This window comes from Suricata suricatta, chromosome 13 (genome assembly GCF_006229205.1).
Source record: "Suricata suricatta isolate VVHF042 chromosome 13, meerkat_22Aug2017_6uvM2_HiC, whole genome shotgun sequence".
NCBI classification, from domain to species: Eukaryota; Metazoa; Chordata; class Mammalia; order Carnivora; family Herpestidae; genus Suricata; species Suricata suricatta.
In genome coordinates this window covers 25,564,284-25,574,502 of record NC_043712.1, presented here as the reverse complement: position 1 = coordinate 25,574,502, position 10,219 = coordinate 25,564,284, and the positions used below count along the sequence as shown (strand labels likewise).

Here is a 10,219-nt window from a genome sequence, read left to right as displayed (position 1 = left end):
TGTTCTAAGCCCTGTGCTTCTTTTACAACACCAAAGCTGTCTCCGAAGGAAATCTTTGCTTTGTAACTGAGGCCTGGATAGCTTTGATGCCCTGCTCATAAGACATTTGTGGCTGGATGTGGCCGAATGGTAGCTGGAGAGGGAAAGTCTTCTCTGGTGGTTGGGCATGCACCACTGAGCAGTCTCTGCCAATTCCCACGGATATTCAGCATATGGAATTCTCAGAATTGCATATTTGTTCCTTTGCCATGAACTGGTCCCCTAAAGGTTGATGGACCACTGCCTGATTAATGCCATTTCCCCAAAGCATTACTCTAGGGGTCTTATCTGCATATTTAGATTCAGAGAAGGCATGAAAGTGGGTTGGGCCTGGCATGAGATGAAGACCATTGAGGAAACTGTCCTGGCTACAGAGATTGGCTCGGGAAGTACAGCCAAGCAGAAAGGCACAGAGCCCAGAGAGTTTGGCAAGCTCATTATGTACCAGGCCTGGCTGAGCACAAGGGTGTGGGGTATGGGGATAAGAGTCACCTAGGAGCCTCATGGTCATAATGTTGAGAAAGGGGGCTGTAACCTAGACTAGACCCCAGAAAGATCAGGACCTTGCCATAAAGATCCACAGAGGTTTTGGGAGGCTAGAATGTCTGGCAGAGTCAAATGTGAGGCTTCCGTTCAACTCTTTGCTCAATAACAAACCCTATGCCAGGTACATGCCTTTTTAAAAAGTGTGATTAAGCAGGAACTTAAAACCAACCCTGATAATTGAGCCAACACATAGAAAGAGTTCTACATGGAGGAGACCCTTGAGGGTCTCCGCAAGGAGTCTGGGGAGACAGGTTGGAGCTAATATTGGAGCTTTGTCACAAATACATAAAATGCCTGCCAAAACTGGTATCCTAGGCATTCAATGACCATAGGTCACTGAAGCTCAGATTTATGTCTGTTTTGAATGATTCTCTTATTCTCAGGCCTCTCTGCTCATCCATGCCCCAAGAATTGATTTTCTGGCTCTTCTGGGTTATTGGCAGCGGGAGAAAACATGGGCCACTATTCTGCTTGACAGTCACTGTCTGTGCAGAGCTGGACCACAGCTCTCATAGGCTGCCAGTCTGACTTGGAGGGGGCTTGATGAATTCACCATCCAGAGAGTGTGCCCCTAGCGAGCCTGTTCCTGGAGATTGGGTTTTGCTCCAGAACAGCAATTCTGACAAATTGACAGGGCAATGGGAGATCATTAGACTGCCAAGTACCTCTGCAGGCAGAGAGTGGGACACTAGATGCATTCAGCACCTTTCCGTAGCAGTCCTAGGTGTAATGTTAATGTCCAAACTGACCTATTGAGACCCAGTTGCCATATCATTTTGTACAGATGGCTGGATCCACTGTTATCTGGGCATATGAATTCCTGTGAGTGGCTCATCGGAGAATGTCTGTCTGTTCCCACTGAACTTTCTGCATGCACTCTGAATGGCCCAGAAAGCCTTATACCATAGATTTTGTGTGCTAAGCTCACTCCTGATTTTATTATCTATTACTATTAAAACTTTCATTTTCTCTTTGTCTCACTTTGCTCTTCTACTTATTTTAAATTCAATTTTATCTACTTTTTTATGTTTAAAAATTTTTTTTTTATTTTTGAGAGACAGAGAGAGATAGCATGAGCAGGGAGGGTCAGAGAGAGAGGGAGACACAGAATCTGAAGCAAGCTCCAGGCTCTGAGCTAGCTGTCAGCACAGAGCCTGACGCAGGGCTTGAACCCACAACCATGAGATCATGACCTGAGCTGAAGCCAGGCGTTTAATCAACTGAGCCACCCAGGCGCCCCCAATTTTATCTACTTTTATATTGAGTATATTTAGGTAATCCACCTTAAAGTCTTTTCTTGAAAAAAAAAAAGATATGAATAAATAAACAGGCAAATAAGCATAATCTCTGTATGAGATAGGCTTGAGTTCCATGCAATGGTGAGAATTTTTCTCCATAGCTGAAGATAGCAGAGAAAACTGCAAGTAAATTTTAAGTATCAGTGGATTTTCCTGGGCTCTCCTGCTCTGCTTTATTTTGGGGGATGACGGTTCATTTTGAAAGATAGGTATTCCAGTCATGTGCCAGAACTTGTTTGTTTTCATGAGAGAGAAGTTTGTTAAATTTTAAGGAAATTTTCAAGTTGGTTGATGACACTTTGGTAGCTTTAAGTCAGCCATGGTTGTAGTATTTATGTGATAGAAATTGAAAAAGGTTACAAATTAAAGGTTTTTTTTTTTTTAAAAAAGAATTTGTTTACTAGCACCCCTGGGTGTTGTCTTCTCTCCTCCCCCAAATTTGGACTTGAAATAGTAAAGTTGTCCTTTGAGACTTTAATTACAGATTAATATGGATCAGGATAGAGAGTGGTAAAATTCTGCTGCTTTCAAGTGCCTCGTGGAGAGAGATGTGGGGAATATAACCAGTCTTCTAGAAGTCCCAGTTTTCTGATGAGTGAGTGCCATGTGTGATGCTGCTCAACAAATGCACTGAGTGTTTGATTCACCTGTTGAGGTGACCCTGCTGTTATTTCAGGGTGTGTGTATGACTGTGCATGTACATGTGAGTACGTGTGTATATATGTACAGGAATAGAAGTTGTCTCTCTGCAGTATTAACCTGAACTGTGGTCACCAAAAATCATGCAAACCCTGAGCTTCTGATGGTTCCTTTAGATTCCTAGATGGGGAATGGTCTCACTTGCTCAGTATTGCACCTGGAGAATGATGTTTCATGCCATGCATGGCCTGACTTTCCAACAGGCAGCTGTTTAGATGAATTTGTTTAGGTAATTTCTGCAGGAGCCCTTTCTCCCTTGGGAGGGTGGGAGAGGGTGGGGAGAACCCATTCTGGGATCTTCTCATGTAAGACCATGCCCATTTCCTACTGAGGAATGATTGACATTTTTTCTGATGACAGAGATCCAAAGCATCAGGTGTTCATTGGAATAGAGGATGGTCAGCCATGGAGGTATAGGTGAGGCAGTCACAGAGGTGGATGTGGGTGGTCCCTGTTCTAGCACTTTCTAGGGAATAGCCATTGGACATGGAGACTTACTGTACATTCCATGAGGATAGAAACTATCCATCCTGTTGGTATGAATTTTCCAATAACTAACCATTGGTGGATTGTCAAGGCTGTCTATAATGCAGCAATGGACTCCTAGAGCCTGATGCTATTCAACATTTAAACACATAAGCTCCTCTGATTCTGGTCTTTTCAGATCGCCCTCTGATTGTGATTAAGCTTCCTGTAGGTCTCCTATAGGGGGAAACTGTGTGGGTCCTCCTAACAAGATTGTTCTGGTCCACATGACAATTCTATTGCTTATCAGAAGTTTTTTTTAATTTTTTTTTTTAGTGTTTTATTTATTTTTGAGATAGAGAGAGGCAGAGCATGAGCGGGGAGGGGCAGAGAGAGAGGGAGACACAGAATCTGAAGCAGGCTCCAGGCTCCGAGCCGTCAGCACAGAGCCCGACGTGGGGCTCGAACACAGTAACATGTGATCATGACCTGAGCCGAAGCCGGATGCCCAACCGACTGAGCCACCCAGGCACCCCCAGAATTTTAAAATGGATGTTGTAATTTATTTTTCAAAATCTTACAGTTTAGGTATGAGTGCACTTCCTAGAATTTAAATTATCTAAGGATCCTTCACAAGAGTGAATTTTTGGACCAACTTGACCATGGATAGACCCTGAGATGCTGCTGCTCTATGAGACCACCTTGAGCTCATCCAAACCTGTACTGGTTACAGCCAGCTCTCAATGTGGTATATCAGCTAGGATCCAACCAGGAAGGAAATTACTCCAAGCATTTAAAACAGAGGGAAATTGATGTAGAGAGCTGTTTACATAGGTAAAAGAAAAGCTGCAAAGACAAACTGGGGAGAGCAAAGCACCCGCCTTCCAACGAAAGAAGCTTCTTCCGTCTGTAAACTGGAGTGACAGAGGATGGAGGCACTGCTGCCAGAGTGCAGGGGCTGGGGTCACCAGGTAGGAGCTGGCCTCATGGAAGGGACATCACTGACTCTAGGTATTGTTTTTCCTTTAGCAGAAAGAGAGAAATGGGGAGAAATACCTTGGTTTGTCTATTCCTCCTGCTCTTGCATTTCCTGCCAATGCCTCCTGTTTGCCAAGTGGAGATCACACAGGTGCTGGGGAAAGGTAGGCTTCAAGGTCAGCCCCCTACCACAGCCTGCAATAGGGAACAGAGCAGGTAAGGGCAAAAAGACCCCACTGGCCACTTGGCCCTCTCTTCCCAGAGATTGCTGGGGGGTATATATATGCTGGGTTAAATCAGTGTTATATCGAACAATCCCTGAGTTCCCCTTAGGGCCGTGGTTCTCAGTTGGTGTTAAGACATCCTGGTGAGGTAATAAGAGGTCTGGGTAGGAGTTAAGGATTACAGAATAAGAAAGCACTGTCCCTCAATTCTTAGGTCAACTGTTTGAGAGATTTTGCATCTAAAACCTTTGCTCTTTAGGCGCAACTGTGGAGAACCTGAACTTATCTTTCCCCTGAGCTAGATCTTTTTTTAAATATGCTGTTTCTCAACAGGATTATTGTAGTTTTCAACTGCTAGTGGAATTCTTACATTTACTTTTCAATTTAAAGTGACATTAATACCATTTTTTCTTCCATTTTTACATCTTTACATGTTAAGGGACCTTGTTAGCATTTACTGTATGCATTTTCTCTAATCCTCACAATAACATCATTGAGTAGATACTAATATTTCCAATTTACAGATGATGATATGAGCCTCAGAGAGGTGAAATCATGAGTTCCAAGGCACATTATTATGCATTTATGTATTTTCACCCTGTCTTATTCTTCAATAGAATTTATAGGGGCTGACATGGCAGTAGGAGATAATATTGAAACTAAAACACAAGTCTGTGCTCTTATCATTAAAATGAGTTTCTTTCAGAATACCAGGCCACATAAAATCCTAGAGAGTGAAGATTCCTGCTTTCTCCTCTTTTGTCCACATGCCTGCCTATATATTGAATATACTTGAGGTCTTTCGTTCTGGGTAGAAGCACAGTTCCTACAGCCAAAGACCTTGAAGAGATGATCTCTTGGAAACTAAATAATCCTCCTTTCTTCAGTCTGGAAACTGAGACTTAGAAAAATTAAGGAACACATCTAAGACCATCTGTGGTGCCATCATTGCTGTAGGATATCTTCTAGTTACAAGTTGAACAGGATTCTTGGTTTGTCTGTTTTCAGGCAAATGTATATTGTTTGGGGGTCCAAATTTTCTCTTTTGGTGTACTGGCTAATCTGGTTTTTATTTGTGAAGAAAACTTAGAAAACACATGGGAATTCTTTCATGCAAAGCACCTACATTGTAGTCCAGCTGGATTTGGGTGATCCTGAGGTGGCATATAGCTCAGTCATGTTTCTTGCGTTCTGCCGAGTGGGATTCCTTTCAGTGGGTGCAGTGGAAACTTCTGATTTGCTCAGAATGAATCCAACAACGTAAGCCATAGAAGACTGTCATTATTCAGTAGCCCTCGGCTTTCCACTTGAACAGTTTCCTAGTCCTGTCAATCCTAAAAGTAAAATTAATTTATTTTATTTGGCAGCTGGATCTTTTATAAGGATCTATGAGGCTGTCCAGGAGATGCCCCTGCTCCATGTCTCTGACCTCGGCTCAGACCATACACATCTTTGTTCACTTTCCTCTACCCTCACCTGCCTCCTCACTTTACAAAGGATATGTACTTCTATAATTTGATTTACTTTCAAATCGAATGTACTTCTGTTTCTGTTCTCTGCCAGAAAGGCTCTGCCCCAGAACATTTCTTGGTTATCTTCTCTTCTTTTAAGTCTTCTTTCAAGTCTGGGCTCAAATACCACCTTCTCAGAGAGGGCTTCCCCAAAGTGCCACTGCATAGACCCCTGTCCACACCTGTCAACTCTGGTCTTCTTTCCCCACTCCAGTTTTCTTCAGAGATCTTATCATCCCCTAACACATAATATACTTATTTGTTTATTGTCTCTCTGTACCATAGACTATAAAGTCTGATGGGAGGATTAGAGTATCAGCCATGTGCTTACCCATATCCTCAACTCCTACAATAATGCCTGATTTGTAAAAAATACTCAAAAATAATTTTTTGAATGAATTAAATAATAAGTGGATGAATGAATGATTCTTCTTATCTCATTCCACTCTATTGTTCTTCCTGAGGCCTCATTGCTCTTGCCTAAATTATTCCAATAACTTCCTGACTGATATTGCTGACATGCTCCCTTCATTTCTTCTTCCCACAACTGCCACAATGATCATTCATGAATGCAAATCTGGTCATGTCTCTCTTCTTTAAAAACCTAAGTGGCTCACTATTGCCCATCTTAGCTACGTTCTTGTGTACCTTCCACAAGGCTTTGTATTATAAACTGATAAGAACAGAATACTACACTTGATCTTAGCCAAAAGGCCGAGAAGTGATGTGTGGGCTTTGTATTATAAAAAATAAGATTAAATCTCCATCCTTCTACTGTGTAATTTCTCCTGTATTAGTTTCCATTTGCTGTTGTGACAAATCACTGCCAACTTAATAGCTTCAAATAATAAACATTTATTATCTGTTAGTTCTGGAAGTCAGAAGTCTGCCATAGGTCTCTGTGGGCTATGTTCAAACTGTTGTGTTGGTAGGGCTATGTTCTTTTGGGAACTTCTGGAGGCTCTAGGAGAGAATCTATTTCCTTGTCTTTTACAGGCTCTTGAGGCTACCCACATGAGCTGATTCATAACTATCTCCTTTGATTTTCAAAGCCATAAATGCAGCCTCTCTCTGACCTTGCTTCTGTAATCACATCTCCTGCTCTAATTCTCTCCTTGTGGCTCCCTCGTCCACCTTTAAGGACCTGTTCTGAACCCACCCAGATAACCGAAGATCATCTCCTTATTTTAAAGTCACTTGATTAGCAACCTTAATTCTCCTTTGCTGAGTAGCCTAATATATTCACAGGATCTGGGGGCATCAACAGGATGTGGATATCTTTGGGCGTGGGGCATTAGTTTGCCTAGCACAGAACCTTTGCCATGTTCCTTTTCCCTTTATTTTTATGTCAATGTCCTATTGATTTATTTCATCTATCCTTTAAAGTCCATCCTCCAGTTAAATCCATCCTCCTTTTACCCCCACAACCTATTTTTCCAATTTTCTCTTAAGGCAAGTAATACTTTTCATCTTGTATTATATATATGTCTTATTACTCAAATCAGAGTGATAGTTCTTGGATGGCAATAACTGAGCATAGTAAATAACTATAAATAGAAGACTTCCATGTGCATGTAATCTGTTGATGAAGAAAGAATTAGAGCAAAAGTAAGGAAGAAAAGAACAATCATAGGAATAGAAGAATTCAAGAAAGAAAAAAGTGAGAAAAGAGGAAAGGAATAATAAAGAATTTTTGGAGATAATATGCATTCTCTGCAGACAGGAAAAGGAGATGATAGCTATATCTTCAGACTACATCGTGTCTATAATTATTTCATGGGCAGTCAAATCTGCTTTTATTTGATCACTCATGTGCCTCTTTGTGTTCAGCTCACATGCTGTGGAGGTTATTTGGGTGAAGGTATAGAATAATTGAGGGACTCAATTGTTCACAAACCCCTGCTCCTTCTGCATTTACTCTCTCATAAATTGTACTACCACTCAGAAATCCATCAACTGGATCCAAACAAAAGGCTCTACCCAACAAGTTTCTAAAGTTTCTAAGATCCAACTGTATTAAACATCCCTAAATTAAATCCAAGTCTTCACTTAGGACCTGCATGACTCTAAGTTATTTACAATTTCTGAATCTTAAATATTGCTTCTCTAATGAGGAGCTAATACCATTGATTTCACGGAGTTGTTGTGAGGGTCAAGGGAAATTAGATGTATATATTCATCACAGTACTCACACAGTAGGTGTTTGGAAGACATTTCTCTTTTGAATAAGGAAATGTTACCAATGATGGGATACTCTCTCACATCTGACCACTGAGTGAAATTGAGTCTCAGAATTATCCACATTTCTAGATGGCATTGATTTCATGCAGTAGTCTCAAACTCTGGGGTGCAAAGGTACCAACACCTTCCAACCTCTGAGGCATCAGCTGCTAAATCAAAGACAACACCCGAGACAGCAGAAGCAGCTATGGCTCAAAAGTGCTGTTGCACCTGGCTAATAACAGTGGCAAAGGGTAAGGTATGGAACTTTACCAGCTGAGTGAGGTAGATAGATCAGCCCAGTTGATACAGCAGAATTTTTCTTTGCCTGCGCCCAACTCCTGCATCTTATCACAGCTAAGTCCCAGCTATCATTTTGGTGGCTGTCATTGTCATTTCTCTCTCAACTGTAAGTTAAGAAGAATCAAATCCAAGGTAGCAATAAATGTATTAACCAATTGATAACCACTCTCGACTTTGAAGTGACGGGCATCATAGAAACATGGGGTTTTATTTTCACTGGTCTCACACCAGGAGTGTTCAGCTACAAAGAACATTATTTGTTATCATGATGGAAGCTGGATGTGGGGATGCAGTTAGAGAGGAGAAGACAGCCATCATTTCTTGATGCCCTTTTTAAAGGCTTGCCTCATTTCTACTAACTGAAGCCAGGGCCAGGAATGGAGAAATTATCAAGCCCCTCACTTGAAAAAGTGAAGAACTGTCAGACATAGTGCCTGGCAACAGAGCACATTTGAAGAAAAGAGATTTTATAAACGTTTATGATGAATTGTGGCAACTCATATCTTCCCTTAATAGGGGAAAAGTATTGCTCAGGGCTGGGTATGTGATAACTTGTGGGTAATCACTCTCTCTTGGTTCTTTAATACCCTTGGAGCAATAGCTTATAACTAGGAAATATTCTGACTGTGAGTACCGCTTGTTTAGATTCTGGACATGGTAGCATAAATGTATATACTGGCCACAGTCATGGGCTTGCAGATCTAGAATACTGACATGGTTCACAACCACAGAAAGCTCATTGATCTATAAGAAGAAATGGCAGCTTTTGAAAATAAAGAGTGAAAAACTGATCCATGCTTTGCTCTTTTGGGTGGTGCTCCTTTGGGTGAGCCCACCTACTGTGCTAAATCCTGCATTGGTAAATCTCCCCTTTGCATAGGGTTTTCACCTGAAAAGTTGTTGACTAGTGAACATTTATAATAGAGGCATAGGCACTAGCTGAATTTTTGACTATGTCTTTGGTGACTTAAGTGTGATAATTCAGGAGTGTTGTAAAGGATACGTAGGAATGAGTAAGTTATAAGGGTGAAGGTATTATAGGTAGATTGTATTGCACATATAAAGATACAGGCTACTCTATTCTCCCCTTTATCTCTCAAAAAAATGTAGCAGGATCTCTAAGGAGCTCAGAGTGGCTGGAATTTGAGGCACATGAAAAGAGATTGGTGGGAGATGAAGTAGGAAAGGCAGAGAGGGCAGTGGGTGGCAAGTTTAGGGGTGCACTTCTCTTTCAGAGAGGAGACATTGAAGCTTTTTGGGCAAGTTATTTCATCATCAGATGTTATATCAAGGAGTAATATCTGGCCAAAGGTTTTCTCTGGTGGGTGGTACCTAGAGGTAGGTCAGGCAGTCAGCATCAGGTTGTCAATGTTGCAGTCCAAACTAGAGACAAGGGCCATGTCTAGTTTTGGTGTTGGAGACAGAGAGCTGGATTACTAGGCTGATTACTAACCCAGAGATTCAAATACCAAGTCCAAAGCAGAAACCCAAATATCTTCCCTCAGGCATGAAACAAAGGCAGGTTAGCAGCCAAGGTATCTGTATCTTATTAGGTTCAGTGATTTGTCCTGGGCTCTTTTCATCCTTCATGACTGTGGTGAAATATATCAATGGGTGATCCAGATCTGAAAAGCATAATCTGGCATAAAGTATGCTGGTGCTTAAAATGAGAGTCAGGCAAAAATTCCAAGATGTATGGATGGTATAGAGCACATCTTATTTGGGGATGTGGGAAAGATTCATTTGGATATTTATCTGGATATAAAAAGTTAATAGAGGAGAGAAAAGTGAGGCCAAAGCCTGAAATAGGGTTTACTAAGATATAAACATTATATTAGGTGCTGGGGACATAGAAATTAGTAATAATAACAATAAGAGCAAACATTTATATAGTGATTCCTATGTGCCAGACATTGTTCTAAGATTTTTACATATA

At 41.3% G+C, this 10,219-nt stretch overlaps 1 pseudogene; it reads right to left on the bottom strand.

The window, feature by feature from the left end:
* Window positions 1–6,335: 6,335 nt before the first annotated feature.
* LOC115277204 lies at window positions 6,336–6,486 on the bottom strand (annotated as a pseudogene).
* Window positions 6,487–10,219: the final 3,733 nt, after the last annotated feature.